Raw genomic sequence first — 22,065 nt, 5'->3', positions numbered from 1 at the left:
ATTAATTTAATGTTATCTTCATTGAAAAACTGCTTTCCTCTTCAAAATAAGGACATCTCTAAGTGACCCCAATCTTTTGAATGGTAGTGTATATTTCTGATAAAGAAGGCAGAACTACTTTTTGATGCTTGACTTTTTCCACAGAAAAAAAAGATTGGAACCATATTTCTACACTTGAAGTCTATTTACTATTTACCCTGTGCTGCCCAACACATGGCCAGTTTATAGACAAACTGTAGTTTTAAACTTCATGATCCTAAACTGTTCTACATGTTCCACACTGGAACCTGTTGTAAATGTATCATTTCAGAGCTTTTCTCTGACTCCAAAAAGCTTCCAATCACAGAACACATTCTACTAACTCACCAGCTGAGTAGCGGAGTTCCCCCATGAAGTAGATTGGCTTTGGCATGTTAAATGAGGAGCTGTACAGTGGTGGTTAGCACTTTTGCCTCATAGCTAAAAGATCCCTGGTTGCAGCCTTCCTGGGATCTTTCTGCATGGAGTTTGCATGTTCTCCCTGTGCATGCGTGGGTTTTCTCCAGGTTCTCCAGCTTCCTCCCACAATCCAAAAACATGCTGACGTTAATTGGTAACTCTAAATTTTCCATAGGTGTGAATGTGAGTGTGATTGTTTGTCTCTATGTGCAGTCCTGTGAGACTGCACATAGAGGTGTCCCCTGCTATCACTCTAAGTCAGCTGGGATAGACTCCAGCCTCCTCGCAACCCTAATGTGATTAGGCTGTGTATAGATAATGGATGAATCGATTTTAAAGCAGTCATTTATTCAGAAATAGTTTCTTACTAGACCTTTTTGCAACTGCAGTCACATTCCTGCTAAAACAGTATAATTTCCGCTGGTCAGAGTCAAATCATCGGTGAACTGTCTCTGTGCCAGTCAGATGGTTTGGAATGCAGGAGATGCTCACTGCGTCCAACATCTGCCAGCTGCTGACATTTAGCAGCAAACATCACAGCTTACAGTGTTCACACAAATGTAAACACACACAAGAAAGCATTCAGGCGTAGACAAACACGAGCTCACTGTGTGGGGAGAACACAGAGAGCTCCACATCAGCATCACAACCACATCACACACTGGAGATAAAACTAAGCGAGGCTGTGGTGGAACGACACACTCACGCTATGCTTTTGAGGCGCTTGGAAGGAAACCTGGGCTCCAGCCTAACCCGGTCAGCCGGTTCTGAACATGCTGCCAGAGGAAGATGGGAAACAGGCTGTTTGGGCTCCAAGGTGAGACTGGATGCCCAGGGAGGGTGATGAAAGGTCTGCCTGTTTGTTACAGCTCCAGTATGCAACTTTTCCAAATCAACTGCTGCATTTGACCCGCAGGATGTTAGTGCAGAAGGTCCCTGCGTAAAATCTTTATCCAGCCACAATGTGCCTCTGGCAGCATGAGACACTTCCACAATGTTTTGCTTTAGTTCTGCTTTGTAATAAACCAAGAGGTCTAAGTATGTATATAACTTATTCACTGAACAACCCCAAAGACTGCGTTATGAGGCCACATCACGGAACAAAATGCTCCAGACAAACAGTAAATGCTGCACTTTACTAAACCTTGTGTATTTATTTGTGTTCTCTTGTGTTACAACGACCTCATAAAGAAAAAGCTGCAGCTGGACTTCAGATGTTGAATAACGATAAACATGTAAGATCATACAGAGGATAGTTATTGTTTGGTGCCTAATTTTACTTTCTGATTAATGAGGAACTGCATAACTACACAGAGTCAGTCAAAATACCTCTGTTTTAATTACTTTTAATTTTCTGATTGATCAGAATAAAAGCCTTGCAATCACATGATGATGTGCATATGCTGACACAATAAACAAGCACAATGAGAGATCCATCATTTTCAGTATTTTAGTCGTTTGGAGCTTAATCACAAGCTTTTAGCTCAAATGAAACAAAACAAATGGACAAAACTGCTGACACGCCTTTTGTGCGCCCATCTACAGACCCCAGCATCCTCCCTGTGAGTTTTTTTTTTTTTTTTTAGATAACGTCATATTTTCTGGTTGCCTCTGAATCACACACTACCAGTCAAAAGTTTGGACACACCTCATCATTCAATGGTTTTTATTGAATTATTTTATACATGATAGATTAATACTGAAGACATCAAAACTATAAAAGAATACAGATGGAATTAAATTGTAAACAAAAAATGTTAATCTTCAGTAATTATCTACAATGCAGAAAATAATACAAATAAATAAAAAGCATTGAATGAGAAGGTGTGTCCAAACATTTGGCTGGTCGTGTATTTGTTAAGTAAATTAGAACTTTCTAAACATACTTTGTGGTATGAACAGGGTCGTGTCGTCGTAGCTTTCCAGACACCCTCTTTTTTAGCCTTGCTAGTCATGTTAGCTTAGCCTGAGGTGGTTCAAAAAACTTTAAATTTGTTCAAAGGAAGGACTTACAGCCTCTGGTTATTCCACTACTGAAAAGTACATCTGACACTTCAGGACGCTTTTTCTTTTCTTTTGGAGGTTGTTGTCCTTTGTGTCATTTTCACTTTATATACAGATGGTCAGCTTTTGAATGCTGTGGAATTTTGCACAGAGGTTCATATTAGTTTGTCTCAGTTTATGACTATGACTATAAAGTCACACAGTAATCTTTGACAGTTAGCATAGATAATATATCTGCTATACAGCTGCATGCTAACATTGTGTAGTTTTCCACTGCAGGAATTCAGGACCCTGTAATGGGCCCTTTCAGCCCTTCTGTTTCTATTGTGGTGGATTATCAGACAGCTTCAACAGCAACATTAATGAGTGGACCATGAAGGAAACAGAACAATGAAAGTTTGCTATGTTAGATTATATGATGAGCTTTACATTGTTGGTGATGTTTAGGAGATGTAAAGGGAGCAGAAAAAACAGGGATTGTGGTCCTCTCTGACTAAAACCAATCAGCATTCACACCCACACAGCAGTTTTTTAGAAACACCTACCCTGCAGCAGGTGTTTTTCCCCAAATGAAAATGTCGTTGAACAGTTTCTATGGGGTGGTTCCAGTGGTTGGAACAAAGGTTGGCCTGACCTAAAACAGCAGCAATGGAAAATGACCTTTTGTCATTGTTTAAGTTAGCATGCTGACATTAGCATTTAGCTCAAATGCAGAGACTCAGGAAGCAGCTGGCAGAGTAGAAGACTTTTCATTCTGATCCCTGCTTGTTAGACCAAACAGCTATGAACTGGGACATTTTGGTCCATTTCTGGTCATTGAGGCGGCTGCTTCAAACAGGAACGTGTCGGTCTAATCAACAGCTCAATGAGACAAAGACAGCAACGCAAATGAACACCACATATCTTTTTTTTTTTTTTTCCAGATTGCTGGTGTTTTCCATCTGTTTCCTGAGAATCTATGGAGCCTTTACAAATGCCAACAGACTCAGACTGTTAGCTGACAGCTCGTCAAGCTGAGTGACAGCTGCAGGGCTGCTTTAACATGTGGACACATACACAGAATATGTAAACAAGCTACACACACACACACACACACACACACACACACACACACACACACACACACACACACACACACACACACACACACACACACTTACATGCACCTCACCTCCATTACTCCTCACCTTCTGCTCCCTGCAGGACAGCTGGATGTGAGCCTTCATCTTCATCTAGTAAACATACACTCTCACTGTCAGGAAAACATGCTTTCCAAAAGTCACGCTGAGCCTGAACAAATGTACACAGACTGACAAACGAACGCTCACAACACCCCACAGACCGGTGTACAAGTGCACATGCGACCCCCACAGAGGAAGTGAGATTAGCTTTTTGCTGCTACTGTAATTCAGTTATCCTTCGCTGCCGGAGGCCAAATGGTGGGCAGGGAGAAGGATTCTGCTGTGTCTGTACTTTGTGTGGCTGCCGGCTTGCTTATCCCTCCTGTACTCAGGTGAATGCCTGTCTATTCCACACCTCCACCCCCTCTGTCTCCCCACAGCCTCGGGATGCCAGGGTGCTCCCTCGCTGCAAAGCTGCCATCTTAAATACACTGTTGTGATGGTTAATATCTGACATGATTTAGCCATGTTTTACCGTCGGTGTCAGGGCTATGGCTGGGCGGTGACTAAAACCTTAAATTCTCAAATAGGTTTTACACTCATGAAAGCATAAGAGCTTAGTCGAAACACATTGAACATCTTAATCAAGGTTAAATGAAAGACTGCAGAGATGGTTAGCTATGAGCCCTAAGTGAATAATTTTTACATATTTTTAACCATCCAACTGATCAGCTGCTTTGTGATTTAGTGTCAGAGTACCTCCACTTCTTATATCCCATATTCACGGTGTACAAGGACTGCTTGATGCTCTGTCGGCTTTATGAAAAGAGTTTTTATATTTTCAGACAGCGAATGAAGCGATGGGGAGACAGAGGGGAGGGAGACACTCAGGGTGCAACAGGAGAGACATAATCAAAGAGAGACTAAATAAATGATTGAAGACTGAAAGAAAACGAAGGAGGAAAAGAGACAAAGTGATTCGGAACTCAACTTATAGAGAGACACGTAGGATATAAACTCCGAGAGGCAGAAACACGGTTTGGATTTGACCTATTCTTTTTTAAGGCACAATATGCAGATAAATTTTGATTTACAGAGAATTATTTATTTGACCAAAACACTTGGAAATGCTTAAATATTAACAAATTGTCCTTGGACAACACTGGACCTTCCAAGAAGAAACACAAAGCCAGTGTAATGAAGAAATGGTCACAGAAAACAATACAGCTATTATAATATGGAGCAGCCCAACCAGAGTCCAGACCTGAATCCATGAAGGATCTGTGGAGGAACTGAAGGCCGGAGTGACGGTGGGGAAGTCTTCAACCTCAGAGAGCTGGAGATCCTCACAAAGAGGAGTGGAAGTAGAACTGATCACTTCCTTGTGATGTTCAAATGAATTCATTTCCAATCTATAATAAAGGTTTGTGTGTGAAGCAGTTGGGTCCATGTTTCCTCCATCATGTAGTAGCTGCTGTAAAGTGGGATTTGCTCAGCCTTATTGAACCACTTGGCCCTGAGTGGTATCATGTGTTGACTCACGCCCACTCTGTCCGCAAACAAAACTGCTCAGATGCTGAGAGTCTCCATTGGCAGACAGGAGGGATTTTTTAGCTGAGATGATGGTGGTGATGCTGACGAGGCCCACCAGTGGATCCCACATAAGTAACGGAGCCAGTGAGCCTGAGCCAACGTCAATGAGCTACAAACTCGCACGCAAATGCACACCTACATGCATGTAGTGAGTCATGAGAGCACACATGCATGCATGCACACAGTGGGAGGCAGCTTTCTGGCACAGGTTCACCACAATCCGGGGCTTTTCCTCCATCCACTGTGGACCTCTTGCCAGGCCAGGCATGGAAAGAGGTCACATTCTCCAAGGTGTGTCTAAACAGAGATGACATGTGGATGTGCTGGCACGAGACGCTGCTCTCGGCTCCCTACCACCGCATCTCACAACCCTGCCAGAAAAGCAGCCGCGGTTGTTTTCTTTCCCCTCTTTTTCTTCTCTTTTTCTTCTCTCTCCCTGTGAAATGCTGCTCTCTGCCAGAGCAAACAGAATCATTGTTTGTTTTAATGGTTGTTCCATTCCTCAGGTTTATCCTGACTTAAAAATACCAATAAAGAGGTGAGCGGGCTCAACAACTGGAATGATACTTATGTTAATTTGGGGTATGCTATTGCTTCTATTGCCTGAGGAGTTCTCTGTGTCATTTCTCATTAAACAGCTTTTCTACTGACTGACATGTTGTGGAACTGTATCCCCATGACTTATTCTCTTCATAACACTGTAGCAGAACATTTACAGTACATCAAGTATGATCACATGTTTGTCAGGGCAAACATCTAATTACCACTAATAGACAGCTTTAATGACAAACACATCAATGAGCAAAATGTGTCAGAAACACACACAAAAAAAGCTTTAAAAATGATCTGTACCTGAGGATGCTGATACTGGCCAGATTCCTGATCCTGTGAGCAGTTTGATTTGTGGGTGACACCATCATGTGAAACAGGATGTCTCCATTTAGAGAGAGGTGAGCAGAACACATTAAAAACACCCTCCAGGCATGTTTTAAAACATATAAAAATACTTCATGCTTCAAAAAAAGAATCTGTCTGATATGCTATAGTGTGTGTGTGTGTGTGTGTGTGTGTGTGTGTGTGTGTGTGTGTGTGTGTGTGTGTGTGTGTAGGAAATTTATTTAGGTTGTGCAATGGATCATGATTGGCTTCCAAACCTTCTTCTATAGGACTACAGGAAGTGGTTCCTTTAGTCCTTTATTCCTGACATTCGGTGAGCTGAAAGATGTAAAAATGCTCCACAAACCTGAGCAGAGCTGCAGAGTCTGCAATGATTCTCTGTGAGTTGTTACTATGAGCTACACCTTTCACATTACACATAGTAATGGGATCCATTGCCCTAACACATATGCGGACGAATGCAGCTTTAAAGGTTAAAATCAGAAACAGTCCGTCTGTCTCTTGGTAATAATGTTATTTGCTGTTCTGATTTTAAAAAGAAAAAGGCAGGAACATAAACTCATTCTAAAATTTGGAAGCTAAAAAAGCCCCCCCCCCCCCAATTCTCCATTTCAAGAATCAAATAAACTGCTCCCAAAAAGAACCTTCAGTACTATTAAATTGAGTAACATCTTAATTTTCTGTGTCTCAAGTCCAACACTGCTCCTGTGCCTTTGCAGCTGATAAGCTTTTTAAAGCTGACAGCGCAGGATCACAGCTATCTGGTAAATGGAAATGCGATGAAAGCTACCCACACTCAGCGGATTGCTTTGGCTTGCATCATTTTGCATCCCTGGCTGAATTAGTGCTTACTAGGTGGTAATAAAACAACTCTGAGCTGTAACACTGAGTTCAGGTTGAAAACGGCACTGTGCAGTCCCCTGAGGAAAGTACAGTTCTGAGCTGTAGGTATGTCCACAGGTCCCAGCCAAGACCTGAGTGGGTATCAGGTTCACCGCAGAGCTCATCAGATTCAGACCTGTCCTGGTTTTGATTTACTGCCTCCCTGGAAGTGAGTGTGGAACATCACCTGCATCTGGTTTGCACTGACAAATCAAACCCAGTTGTGGTGGGAGGGCATGGAGGTAACCAAAATAGGGAATTTAATCATTTTTATGGGTGGTGGGAGTTTACAGGTTTAAATATATATTCATGTGTTCTGGCCTTCATTACTGAGGATAAATCACAGCAGTGATCAGGCTGTGAGGAAGACCCAGGTAGAGCTGAACACAGAACAGGACGGGGTCAGCGGGGACAGCATGGAGTGGACAGGATCAGGTTTATGTTGGACTTACTGTATATGTTTCAGAGAACTGCACCGGGTGCACAAACTGAAAGATGGGATGTCATTTGATACCTTTACAGTCAATAAAGTTGATGTAACTTTTATAGACAGTCATCATGAGAACATTAAGTAGTCTGATTGTTGCTCTAATCAGAACATGATGAACTATACACTGTAGAGTAGTTATAGATGTGCCAGCCACACAATAAGTGAATTTAAATTTATATGTAATGCTCTGTTTGTGTCATACTGTTTCTCTGTTTGCAACAGCTGTATTATGTACGGTACCTGCAAAACTATCACGACCACCCATTAGCTGCATGCATGAGCCTGACAGAGAGCAGCTTCACTACACTGTTTATGAAGCTGGGATTGTTACCATATGTTAACAGAAAGTATTGCACTGTAGTTTAATGCTGCTATAGTCTATGTATAAATCTATATTTATATTGTTTGAAAAATATCTGAAGTGTTGAATAGTCACAAAGGTTTCTCTTGGGTATTTTGAGAGCCTGCAGGTTACTACAACAGAATGTGTTCATAGCTAACAGGGATTTTATTAAAATCAGTTTCAGTTCTTATGATTTTGTGAGGATCTGTTGGAAACACAGGACTGAAGCTGTGTCTACAGGAAAGGTGTTTCAGTCATGTTTTCATTCATTAATTAATTCAACTGTTTTTAGACTCAGGGCACACTGAGGTCTGGAGGCCTCGCTTATAATTTAGTCAAGTAAGACAGTAACAGATGTTGGAACACAAATCAAATCACTTGGATATCAATACCAGTAAAATATTAAAAGGCAAAATTATTAAATAAATATTTAAAAAATGAAAAACAAATAAATCAACTAAAATAAGATTAACTAAAACTTAAACAGGATTACATTTTTAAAAAGCTGCATTAAACTAATCTATCCTATAGAATGTGAACAGTTCAGGATCTTATAATGAGTCAGTTGTCATTGTTTATATTGTAACCATGGTAACACATGTATGTGTCAGCATCTGATTGCTGAGACGGCCAAAGCAATTTATACTGTTGCATCTGTGTCTTTTGTGCACTTTAAAAGTTCATTCAGCCCATTGCAAAGACATCTTACAGACATCATCTCAGAATATCTCTGGACAAGACACTTTATTGACATGTTATCTGTACCTGCGTATCATTATTACTCCACCAAGAAACGTGTTGGAGTAATAATTATACGTACGTTTGTCCTTCCACCTGTTAATCTGCCTTTCTGACTGATCTCATCATTACTCAAAAAGGGAATAATGAATTTGGATGAAATTTTCAGGGAAGGTCAGGAAAGACACAAGGACAACCTGATTAGAGGCAGTGATGTGGCTTATAGTCTGGATCCACAGATTTGTTAAAGATTTCTGTATCATTGCGAGATAGCGGCACGGCATCACTGTAACTATGACAACAACATTGCAATAGCTGCCTGCTGTTGATCACATTGTGATCCTAGTACAAATCCACCGCTGAGGACTTATCAGGACTTATCTGTGAGCTCTTTATCACACCAGAGAATATATAGATAATAAAGACTTCAGTTCTGATCACCCTGACAACTAGATTTCAGGCAACTTTCTCTGTCCCTTACACTATCTAGAAGTTAATGTTTTTAAAATCTCCTTTGCTACAGAAAAATACAGCTAGCTGTAAAAGAAAATCAACCAACAATGAAAATGTTTGGTTTTGATGAACATTTGGATCATATATTCAGGCAGTCATGCTTGCTCTTTCAATGTAATATTCTCATCTCCCTGCATGTAGAATAATTCCCCTGTTTGGCAGGGATACCTACATGCTCACGATTGGTTCGAAGAATTACAAACATGACAGAACATGTATCCCCCTGTAGTGTTCAGTCAGACCATTCTGGAGATAGATGAAGCTACAGTCAGACTGACCTGCTGTCAGCTTCTTTAACTTCATGTTGCACAGACATGTTTCATCCAGATGAAGTGAACTACATTTCTCAAAAAGTCCTTTGCTCAGCGTATTAGCATGAGGCTAGTGGCTGCGGATGGGAATGTTGTTTTGTTGAGGCCTTTCAATCAAAACCACAAATATCCAGCTGCTGGTGCCTCTACAGGGGATCACAGAAGACACTAATACTCATTCTCTGACAATAAATGTCTGTATAAAAGTATATGAGTGCAAAATTATTATATTTCACTCTGGATCAAGATGGCTGACCAATAAGCTACCATCCAACTGTGGCAGCAGAGCGGCTAAAAAAGTAAACGAGAGGATGAAATGAAACCTGTTTGTGGGTTTTATTTCAATGTTATACACTGAATGTAGCGTTATACAACAACTCCGCAACATTCAGGAGTATTCTAGTTTTCTTTCTGCCAAAGCAAACATGTTATTTCCAGTGCTTTAAATAAAAAGTTCAAGCAGTTTTGGAGGACAGGTGAAGGTTGAACATTTTATCAGTCTGCCAGATTGCTGATGCTCTCCTCCTCTCACACTAATTTCATTTAGCTGTTCACTATTGAAGGTAAGTCCTTATTAGCCTGTTTTATTAACCACTAATTACGCTTCAGACAGCAGCCAGCTGTTTGCACACTGCAGCTCTCTACAGTTCGTGTCTGTATGGGGGTCAGAAGGGGGATATAAATGAGCCTGTTTGTCACCTGAGGGTAAACTGTGATGGCAATGTGCTGTCCTGAGTTTTCAGCTTGTCTCCCATCAGTCTGTGCAGTGAGGCTGAGCAGTTGGAGCAGGATACCTCACATCACCATTTGGAGCTGAACTAAAGAGAGGAGAGGAGTCACTGTTTTTGTTTCCCCAGCTCTGGGTTTTGGAGAGCACAACAGTCCTGAGGCTGAGTCATTCTCTCCTCTTGGTTACGCCGCTTTGTGTTTGTGTTTGGATCCCTTTGCGTCTCAAATTATACACCTGACCCTCCTCTTATTTTTCCCCATATAATGTTTGATGTCAAGCCCCTTTCAGCTCTGACCCAAGCATGTTTTCTTCATGACACAAGCAACCTCTTCCTGCTTTACAAACCCAGAAATCCACCTCTGGCTTACAAGTCCAGCAGAAAATAACTTCTGCAGTGAGCTGCTCAGTGGAAAACAACCACAATTGCTGTGCATGTCAGTGGAGCGGCGCTGCAGTTTTGGTAAACTGCTCCCCTTCTCTAAATCCTCCAGCAGCTCCCAGCATGCAGTCAGGCCCGCTCTCATCATCACCCACCTGGTTAGCAGCACCCACCTCCACCCCTCTCCAAAATAACCCATCAACTGGTAAACTTTCCACAGGAGGCTGCCAGGCCCGAGGTTGGGCCGCAGGATGGAGGGGCTGAGGGGAGAACGGATGGAGGAGCAGGAGGAGGAAGGAGCAGTATTTGTTGGTGCTGATTAGAGGATCAGAGTCTCTAATGATGCCAGGTGGCGGTGGGAGGGCAGTCTCTTGACTCTGGTCCAAAGGCTTCGATTTGGAGACAGACACACACACACGCACATATTATGTTTTTCTATCATTGTGGGGACTTGCCATTGACTCCCATTCATATCTAACCCCTAACCCTAACCCTAACCTTAACCAAACCCTAACCCTAACCAAAACAATGGCTAACCCTAAAGAAACGTTTTGCATTTTTACTTTTTTCAGTAACAACAACATGGCCAAGAAAACACTGTTTAAACTTGTGGGGCCCGAAATGAGGTCCCCACAAGTGACATAGTTTTCGGTTTTCCTACCGTTGTGGGGACATTTGGTCCCCCACAATGTAGCAAAAGCTAGAACACACACACACACACACACACACACACACACACACACACACACACACACACACACACACACACACACACACACACACACACACACACACACACACACACATGTTTGTACTTCTATCTTAGTGAGGACATCCATAAGCGTAATGCATTTTCTAGAGCCTTACCCTAACCTTAACTATCACAACTGATTGCCTAAACTTAATCCTTACCCTAACCCTAACCAAACCTCAATTCATACCCTTTCTCTAAAAACAAGTCTTCACCCTCAAACATGGCTGTTTCAAAGTGAGGACCGGCCAAAATGTCCTCACTTTGTAAAAATGTCCTCACTTTGATAGTTAAATGCAGAAAATGGTCCTCACAATGTAGCAAGTACAAGAACACACACACACACACACACACACACACACACACACACACACACACACACACACACACACACACACACACCTAATGGTGAAGAGCAGGGTGGGGGAGCTCCTCTAAGAGGCTCAGATACTTTGGATTGATTCAGTGATTGTCAGATTCTTCAAGCAGCAGTTAGCCTTCTTCAGCCTGGATGGAGGAATAATGTGAGCCAGACTGCTGCTTTGAACCTCCATCCAAATTTCAGAGCAAAATTCTCACACCAACCAAGATGCACACACTGGAGTCACTAAGTAGGAGACAAATGCCAACATGCAGGCTCCTTAGTGTTTTTTATAGAAGCCACTCAGGGAGAATTCGGGCCTTGCTGAGCCCCGAAAGGATCAAGTATCTTGTGGACTGTTGTTAGAACAAACACTCGGAGATGCTCTGTGAAACTGTGATATATATTTTTTTCATTTTCAGTTTTTGTTGTCTCAGTTTTATGAATAAATAATTGGATTATAAAACATAAAATCAACAAATTTGTCAGTATTTTGCTTTGCAGCTGAAACCTGCTGCTTACAGTATTAGTTAAAAGTCTGGACACAGAGTTTGTCATTAGTATTACTGCAGTGCGTATCAGAACTGAATGGAACAAAACTATCAAACAACACCTGTGAGTTTATGTGGACAGCAAAAAAGAGTAAACAACAAGACATGTTTCAAATGTTGAATTCTTCACTGTAGCCTCCTTTTGCTTTGATAACAGCTTTAAAAGTTTTCATTTTCCAACCAGCTCCATAATGTTGTCACCTGGAGCTTCTCCAACAGTCTTGAATACTCATTCACATATGCTGAGCATTTGTTGGCTGCTTTTTCTTCATTCTGTGACTCCACTCCTCGAAAAATCACCTCTGTTAGGTTGAGGTGGCTGATTATGGAGGCCAGGTCATGTGATGCAGCAATCTATCAATCTGCTCCTTCTTCAGACAACCCTTACAGAACCTCAAGGCACTGGTTCAGTGTTCTGCAAAAAAACAAACAAACAAAAAGACTGTTGGTCCCACTGAACATGAACCAGACTGAATCACTGCAGGATGTTGTAGTAGCCATGCAGGTTAAATGTTGTGCTGAGTTGTGAATAAATCTCTTCACACCTTCACAGCTCCTCCATTCTTCATTTGGGGAACCACACATGCAGATTTGGGGCCTATTTCACGAAGCAGGTTTAGTGAAAACTCTGAGTTTGTTAACCCTGAAATGAGGGAAACTCAGAGTTTTCCGTTTCATGAAGCAAGGTAACTCTAACCAGGGAATGCGGGGTAACTCGAGCCTGTTTCACAAAGAGGGGTAACTTCAACTCTCGGTCAGTTACCGCAGTAACAGACTCTATGACTCTAACCTGCTCGCCAGCAGGTTTATCTGAGAAAACCTCGAGTTTCTCTCCGTCTCCGCCCTCTTTCAGCCACACACGCTGTTTCATTTCCTCATTCATTCAGTCAGTAAGCGAGCGAGTTTTGGCGTAGAACAGCTTTTATTAACGATCCAGTGGATAATGGAGCAGCATTACTGCACAGATAATTAAATATTCGTTGGTAGATTGTTATCAGACCGAGCATAAATGTTCTCGCATTTCCGGACAATTATCGGTTTGAGCGGTACCGTTTCGTAACCGTTTTAAGTCCATAATCTACATAAACAACCTAATCCGTCCTTACATTTACATTGCCAACCACAGTCATGCTCTCACATCCAGCAGATATTGTGTGTTGCGCTGCGGTTCTTTGCAAATGAAAGTTTTTATATAATGTCGGCGATGCAGAGTAAGGCAACTGTATGCAGGACAGTCAGAAAAGTTTTCCGGGCTCTGAAACGACTTTTACCATCATTGTGGTTTTCCTGGACATAAACCTGTCAGAGCATCAAGGAGGAGCTCCACAGGATTGCAGGTGAATGATGTAGAGATCTGTTAAATTCATTTTAAATCATATTCTGTTCATGACATTGTGCTGCAGCCTCATACTGGGATTAGTCATTTTAATTTCTTTTAGGATTTCCCAGTGTGATTGGCTGCATAGATGCACACACATCCCCATCACAGCTCCCTCACTTCATGAATAGGAAGTCCATTCACAGCATAAATGTGCAGGTAGGCTACAGGTAGACTGACTACTGTTTCTAAATGTTAAAGACTGCATCATAGTTCAACATCTGTCATTCTCTGCACTGTCCAGATCATATGTGATGCTGCACAAGGGCGTCAGTTTGTTTTTAAAAGTGGGGGGTATGGAGACCACAGCACTTTGAGAAAATGTCAAAGAACGGCGGTAAAATGCCACAAGCTGGGCTCAAACTCACAACCACCAAACCAAAGGTGGAGGCTCAAGCTCTTGAGCTATCAGTACATGCAGGCATAGGGGTCTGTGGGCCCCTATAGTACTAATTCTCCCGGGCCGAAATTTTGTTCCTGCACGCCTCTGGTCGGAGCTTCCACTTGGCACGGGCGCAAATTTAGCATCTGCGCGTTTTTTTTTTTGTTTGTTTTTTAACCTCACGAAGGTGTGCTGCGTGTCTGTGTAACTCTCGGCGGAGTGCGGATGGTGCGTCCAGGAGCATCGGAATTTTCTATACTACTGAAAATAACTGGGTTTACAACGGCTTACATGTGAAGAATTTGAATGTGTTGGAGACAAAATGACCCCTGACAAAAAGTGGGGGGGACACGTCCCCACCGTCTCCCCCTAAACTGACGCCTATGATGCTGCATACATCATTTCTAATGTGGAGGCCAAGTGACCTGGGTCTGTTCATGACTCCAGGATTTATGGAGAGTCTAACCTGAGCAACAGACTGCAGCATGGTCAGCAGCCTAAAGATTTTCACAATAGAATTCTCTTGTCTCCCTCCTTTAATATACTCTGATGTATCCACTATACATTACAGGAGACTTTGATGGCCTTCTGCTGGGTGACAGGGGTTACCATGCCAACCCAGGCTGATGACCTCATACCCTGACCCTGAACCAGGCCCCCAACAGAACTTCAACCGGACTCACTGCAGGACCAGAGCCCGGGTGGAGATGACCATAGGCCTGCTGAAAGCCCGTTTCCAGAGCCTACATCTCCTCAGGGTGACCCCTGAGAGGGCCTGTGATATTACTGTGGCATGTGTTGTTCTTCATAATATTACCACTATTAGAGGAGAGCAACACCCTGCCCTACAAACTGAAGACCCAGATGATGAGCCCATCCACCTGCAGCTATCCAGGACAGCAGAGCAGTCAGAGACACCGTATGCAATAATCACTTTAGAGTTTAAGTCCCCATCATCACCACCACAGCAAATAAAGACATGATACACATTTCATTTGGTCTTCTTTATTTCCTACAAATCAAAGAGATAGTTCAGTTAATTTTCCAGTAGTTAACATAATTCACCTGTGACCATCACCAACCTCTAACTTGTGCTCCAGTATTTCAATTTCCAGATCTGCCCTCCTAATCTGTTTTTTTTTTTTTTTTTTTTTTTTTTTCAGCAAATGCAGTTTGTAAATCCGTTTTACTGATAACTGGGAATACATAGAGGACATTAAATTATACAGTTGCACATGAATTCCACAGAATGAAGCTCTGGTGTTTCCTGAACATCCATCTCACTGTGTCAGTCTGTGCAGTGGAAGCTGAGGGACCATCCTGCTGCTGTCCAGCCATTCTCTGTTAAAAAGGATGAGAATGTGCAATACTTCAGTGTAGGCTAAATGTCACACTCTATATTCCACCCAAAATGTGAATGAGAAGAGAACTATCAGTAACATACCTCTGTATGCCTTTCTGAATCCCCCTCTGTAAAGGCAGCAGACACAGTTTCATCCTCTTCATCCTAGATCAGTGAAATGTTTCAGTACATTTAAACTACCATTTGGATAAATCTTTGGAGTGTCGCCTACTTACAGTTACAAGGTCTGTGGTGTGAAGGGGCCAAAAGACAAAAAAAGACACAAAAGAGAACTAAATAATCATATGTATATGTATATATATATATATATATATATATATATATATATATATATATATGCATCCATGACCTTTTATACCACCCGTTTTACAGGCATCTGCTTTCTTTCTGTTGGCTGAGCAGAAGTCTATGTTAGTTTAAATAGGCTTAATTATTTAACAGGACATGATATGGATGCAGACATTTAGGCTATGTGTGGATAAAACAACTGCACAGTCAAACAGCCACTTAATATTTAGGCTACTTTACAATGTAAAACATGATCAACATGAAGTACCTCCATGAGATAATGCCGAGGTCTGACCTGTTTGAACAATGTTTTTATATTTCATCTTAAGCTGCTGCCACGTGCACTTCTCCCCCGCGAGATTTCACCTAAATGAAATAACTCAATATTCTACGATTCAGACAGTTTTTCCCTGTAATATTATTACGAATACAAAGGACTACATTTAAACTTACGCATTGACCCGGGCAGCAATGTTCTCCACGCTCTCCCTCTCTTTTGCAGCTGCAGCGGTGTTGCACTTCTTTCTAAAAACGTGTTCAAACTTGCCATATGAGCGCGTTAAAAACTTCCAGTTCAAAAACGCAGCCTTTCGCTTCCCCGTTGCCATGGTGACTCGTCGAATCGGGGCTCCATTGATGCTGTCTTTTCAGAGTTGCGGTGCACGCGCTTAACTCTGAGTGAAACTACTCCGAGTTGATTAAACCAACTCAAATCAGCCGTTGTGAAACCGAAAACTCAGAGTTTCCTGTCTCAGAGTAGATCAGCTCAGAGTTGAGGATTAAACTCAGAGTTTGTAAAACCTGCTTCGTGAAATAGGCCCCAGATCACCTTCTCCAGGTCTCACAAACACAAAGCAACAACGACCATAAAGCTCACATCAGGACTCATCAGATCAAAGTCAAAGTTTCTGCTGGTCCAACGTCTATTCCTTGTGTTTCTGGACCCAAGCAGTTCTCTTCTTGTTCTTGGTCTCTCTCAGCAGCAGTTTCTTTCCAGCACTTCCACCATGGAGCCCTGATTCATACAGTCTCCCTCCACAGTTGAGGCTGTAGCTCTAATAAAGTCGTCCTGCAGAAGAGGGAACTCTTGGTCCTGAGGCTGACCATATGAGAGCCACTTTCAAACAAGTGTTTTATGGTTTTAGAAATTTGCACAGTTTTTCAAAGTGTTTTAAAGTAATAATGGACTGTTTTGCTGAGAGGTTCTTGCCATAATATTGAATAGTCTATTGCTGTTTGCTGCATACCAATACTACCTCAGCACAACCCAATGAAGGTCCCATTCAGAAGGCAAGAAACTCCTCCAGTTCATTCTGACAAGACTCACCGATTGACAGGAAATCATTCTAGGTGACAACCTCGTGAAGCTGGTTAACGCATTGACATCAGTGTTAAAGCTGTCAGCAAGACAAAGCTCTGAGGAACCTACAATAGGAAACAGATTTAGCTTTGTTTTTCTTGCCAGATAATTCCACAGGTGTTATGTCATAATGTTGATGTCTTCAGTCTTATTCTACACTGACGGAAATAGTAAAAAATAAAAATCTTAAACAAGGAAGTGTTTCCAAACTTTCAACAGGTGCTGTAAGACAGATGTTTCTTAGGAGTAATATGATCATTGTTGACCAGTTTATTAGACTGAAACAAGACGTGTCATTTATAATTCATGAATGATAACACTGGGTTACAAATTTATTTTTTTGCAAGTTGTCTAGGTTTTTTTTCAACTGAATTAGGACCATTTTGTACCGCTAAATCCAAAAATGACATCAGGTCAGGTTGTTTTTTTTTTGTTGTTAATTTGATTTTGAAAAATTTGATCTACTCACAAAATTGATTACATTTTTGTGACTTCATCAGTTGATTTTCTGTATAGTTCTCACCCAAAATAGGCTTTAAGAGAGAAAAAAAAGTCATTTTCTAACAGGAGGTTATTGAAAAGTTCATTTGTTCTGTGAAATGAATGTACATATAAAGGAATTGAGTCCAGAATTGTGGGATGATTGTCTTTGTTAGTTCAGATGTGAGTCCAGAGTTCCTTATTCAGTAAACGGAATGTCTTTGAAATGGTCCTCCAAGTTTCTGAGCTTCTTCCCTTCTCTGGTTCAGGAATCAGTCAGAATTTTTATTGCCATCACTTTGGTTACTTGGAGGTTTGGTGGTACTTGGGGGTTTTGAGCCAGTCTCTTGCTAAGACAGGTCCAGTACACATCTTGGAGGTCTGTATTGGCGGGAATCCTTTCAATTCAGCTCTCGGCCTCGCTTCCTGCTGACTCGGTGCTTCGCGCCCCCATGCCAGACATGTCCCACATCTGCCGTGGTGTCCTGGAGTCCCTCTTGCTTCGCTGATCAAAAGGGGAGCCCGTCTCTGTCCTGAGGCTGCAGAGGTGCTAGGACTCCAGAGCTATAGGTGCTGGAATAAACAAAACCCTGTCCTGGTTCTGTTTCACTGTTGATAATGGCTGGTGGATCCTACAACTACTAAGGAAAAGCAACAAGTAGAAGTGATTTGTTTGGGCCAAGAAGCACCAGGAATGGACATTACACTAGTGGAAATCTGCGCTTTTGTCTGATGAAACCAAATCTGAGACCTTTGGTTCCACCCACCATGTCTTTGTGCAAAGTAGAAAAGGTGAACGGATGGTCTCTACATGCATGGCTCACACTGTCAAGCATGGAGGAGGAGGTGTGATGGTGTGGGGTGCTTTGCCGGTGAAACTGTTGAAGATTTATTCTAAACCGAAGTAACACGGAACCGGCATGGCTAGCACAGCATCCTGCAATGACATACCATCCCATCCGGTTGGACCATTATTTATTTTTCAACAGGACAATGACCCCAAGCACACATCCAGGTGTGTAAGGGCTATTTGACCTAGAAGTAGATGATGGGGTGCTGCATCAGATGACCTAGCCTCCACAGTCACCTGACCTAAACCCAGTCCAGACAGTTTGGGATGGACTGCAGAGTGAAGGCAAAAGGGCCAACAAGTGCTCAGCATCTCTGGAACTCCTTCAAAACTGTTGGAAAACTATTTCAGGTTCTACCTCATGAAGCTCATCCAGAGAATGCCAAGAGTGTGCAAAGCAGTGATCAAAGCAAAGGCTGGCTGTTTAGAAGAATCTGAAATGTAAAACATTCTATAACTTATTTTCCATGTGTTCATTCATAGCTTTGATGCCTTCAGTGAGAATCTACAATGTAAATGGTTATGAAAATATAGAAAAACCATTTAATGAGAAGGTGTGTCCAAACTTTTCACTGGTAGTGTATGTTCTTAAAAGAAGCCAGTGCTTTACTTCTGGTGTTAATTCAGAGACTAAGTTCATGTCAGCCTGTTATTAACACCTCTGTCAGTGACTCCTATGAGAAGCAGTAACTTTAGCTCTGTATGGTCTCCATATGGAAGTTTTATAGATCCTGTCATACATTCAGTTACCTACATGAAGTCGCAGGTGAAAGCTACAATCAGCCGTCCAAACTGTCAGACCTCACCGCCTCATTTTCCAGGCCGTCCTCCAACTCTGCACACACACACACACACACGCACACACACACACATTCACTCTGAAAGCTCTCAGATGGTCTCAATATCAGCCGTTGGCCTGTGTGAAGCAACGAGCAATTAGAGGGGAATTTCATGCAATCACAGTAGAACAATATACACAGCAGGGTTCTGTCCATCCAACTGTTGCTGGAGTGTTGCTCAATGTTTTAACTGCCTGCCCAGAAACAGCAACAAGAGAGAGAAGAAGCTGCTGCCTTTTCCGAAGAGGTTGGCAAGGCGCTGCGTGCTTCTCGCTGTTTTTCATCTGCTCACCCTCTCTTGCATGCTAAGTTGTTGGATGCTGGAGCCTGTGCTGGATTATTCTGTTACACAGGCCTCCTCTGAACTCCTCTGCCCTGCGAGGAGTTTGATGTGGCGACACGGTGTGTATCCAACCACCCTCTCCTCCACACCCACTCAGTGCAGCCCACCACCCCTCAGAGTCTACAGAAGACAGTGGGATGTACAGTATGTTGCTGCTGCGCACTCTGCCAGGTGTTTGTTGTATCTCCAAGACCGTTTTTTGACTCAAAGCCCAGTTTTGTGTTGCTGAGCTGCAACCAGCTTTTCTTTTCATACATTCCCTTTACAGGACGCAGAGACATGAATGTAAATCACCATGACTCTCACACCTGTACAATAGCTTCACACGCTGCCGTTCTACTGAGATCTACAGGAGATGTGCTGCAAAGACACAATGTAATGTCAATCCTCAAAGCATTCTAGATGCTCTCTCCTGATTGGCTAAATGTTCTGTCTTATATTAGTTTATGCTGTTATATTCTGCTGTAGAAAATTGTTCCCATTCTGCCGTCAATTTCCTGTGAGAAATTTTATTACTCGAACAGAGGAGCTTGAAAATCCCCTTGTAAACTATTATGTGTGACTTTCAGGACAGTAAACCACCCTGTAGTGACTTTAGAGGCTTTCGAGCACATTAAATCAAGTTAGAACAGAGAAATCACAGAGAGTATGTGTGTCTCTGACCTCTGGGTCCTCCAGCTTGTATGGAGGCATTACTGTGTGGAAATATTATTAGCAAATATGTGCAGAGTAATGAACCTCCATCATAATCTATGTCAGCCATCATAGTTGTCAATATGTGCAAAATCTGCAAATATGTGTTCAGATGTGTAAGCATTGCCTTTTAATTATGAGTAAAAACTGCAATATTTTGAGCTGGAAAACATGTTTCTTGTTTTCTGCCTTCTTCCACAGCACTTCTGCTGTCCTCTACATTGTTGAAATGCCTGAAAGCTGGACAAACACATCCCATCTTTGATTATTATGTGACAGCTCTTCATCCTGAAAGTGATTTGGACGCTGTGCGCCTCTGAAGCGGCGCTGGGTAAAGGTGAAACTGTAATGTTTGTGATTAATTATTAGATTATGCAAAAGGTAATTAAAATATCAGTCAATATTTACTGGGCCATATGCCATGGGCGCTTTTGCAGCCATGGCTCGCCTGTGAATTCTAATAGGCCAAACATGGGGTGAAAAGCACCCTTTGGCAGGTATCTCCCTAATGCTCTTAACCATCTGTCGACGCTCAGCCCACTGCCACACTAACATAATGTTTTGTTTATGATAACAGTGTTAATTCAACACAGGCTTAGGTGCAAAGTGGCACAGTTGAGCTTTAGCACCATTTATTCCACAATATTTGCATTTGGCGGCGTGCCGGCTCAACAGCACTCCTCCCCTCCCCTCTCCTCAATCCACACAAGATGACAAGCAGTGAACAATGAGAGTCCAAACCAGGCTTAGCACATATTCCTCTGCATGCTGCGCTTCGGTTTTGTTCAGAGTTTCTATTTATGTGTGGATTATCACTTGCTCTGAGCGTCACAATGCAGATGTGTTCCTCTCCTCTCCTTTTCTCTCTTCCTTTCCTTTCCTTTCCTCTCCTCTTCTCCTCTTCCTCTCCTCTCCTCTCTCCTCCCCTCTTTGGGTTGGAAAATATCTGAGCCCAACACTTCCTGTCCAAAGTCTAAGAAAGCCACTTCAAAGACTCAGAGCCCAGATGATTTATGGGAAATGAATTTCAGACAGAAGACTTTTTTCTCTCTTTTCTGGTGCCCTGGGCTCTTAGCGGTAAGCTCTGCTTGTTAACCCAGATTTAGATCTCTACCCTGATGGAGCCCATAAAAAGTGGTGTGGATTTATATAATGTGGAGCGCAGCCACGTGCCTCAGGTCCTTTTGCTCGCGGTGTCTCTCTTGTGTCTCCTGTCCAGTGTGGACCTGGACAGTCACTTTGAGAGTTGGATGGAGCCTCTGTACCACCTGAGGCTCTTTAGCTGAAATAAGCAGACCACACACCACAGCATGAGATCTACTCAAGGTTAGACTTTATTTCACGTGTTTATGATGGAAATAATCTTCTGTTTTTCAGACACTTTGATTTTAAGATGGAGACTAATAATGCAAAAAGTACTGAAGAAATAGACATTTTTTTCTTATGGATGATTAGTCTTTATGACCATTTTGAATAGAAAAAGACCATTCTCAGTGTCCAGCTGTGGCAAACCACTATCAATCAAACGTTGGACACACCTTCTCATTTAATGTTTTTTTTCTTTATTTTCATAACTATTTATATTGTAGATTCTGACTGAAGGAATCAGAACTATGAATGAACACAGATGTAATTATGTAGCAAACAAAAAAGTGTGAAATAAGGTGACTGTGGAGGTCGTCTGACCTAAGCAGCACTCCATCACTCTCCTTCTTGGTCAAATAATCCTTGCACAGCCTGGAGGTGTGTTTAGGGTCACTGTCCTGTTGAAAAATCATTTTTTCTGGACTTATTTCACACTTTTACATTTACTACATAATTCCATATTTGTTCATTCATAATTCCGATGCCTTCAGGGAGAATCTAAAATGTAAATAGTCATGAAAATAAAGACAAAGCATGAAATGAGAAGATGTGTCCAAACTTTTGACTGGTAGTGTAAATGCCCAAGTCTCTGGAAATTTACACATGACAATAAAATCAGTCT

The sequence above is a fragment of the Acanthochromis polyacanthus genome, chromosome 20, assembly GCF_021347895.1.
Source record: "Acanthochromis polyacanthus isolate Apoly-LR-REF ecotype Palm Island chromosome 20, KAUST_Apoly_ChrSc, whole genome shotgun sequence".
Taxonomy (NCBI): domain Eukaryota; kingdom Metazoa; phylum Chordata; class Actinopteri; family Pomacentridae; genus Acanthochromis; species Acanthochromis polyacanthus.
This window is presented reverse-complemented; position numbering follows the sequence as displayed.